Source organism: Melopsittacus undulatus, chromosome 2, assembly GCF_012275295.1.
Source record: "Melopsittacus undulatus isolate bMelUnd1 chromosome 2, bMelUnd1.mat.Z, whole genome shotgun sequence".
Taxonomy (NCBI): domain Eukaryota; kingdom Metazoa; phylum Chordata; class Aves; order Psittaciformes; family Psittaculidae; genus Melopsittacus; species Melopsittacus undulatus.
In genome coordinates, this window is record NC_047528.1 from 24225325 (window position 1) to 24225620 (window position 296).

The following is a 296-nucleotide window of genomic DNA, read 5'->3' on the forward strand; positions in this document are numbered from 1 at the left end:
AGTCTCTGGCTTTCAATCTCAACCCAGATCAATCTCATTTTCTGTTTCTCCCCATTTCCCTCTATCCCAGTTTATTCCTTTTGCTTTTTCATCTGTGTTCTGCTTGTACTGAATGAATGTGTCAGACTACACTTTGCCAGGTGTCCTACAGGCTGCCTATCCCTGCTCTCAAAATACTTTTGAGCAGGTCAACCACTATCTCCAACAAATTGTTTAGATGTAGCAAGCCTGCTTTGAAAGGCAGCTGAGATGGGGTGTGAACTAGGCAAGAGAATAAAGCCTACAAAATCAAACTG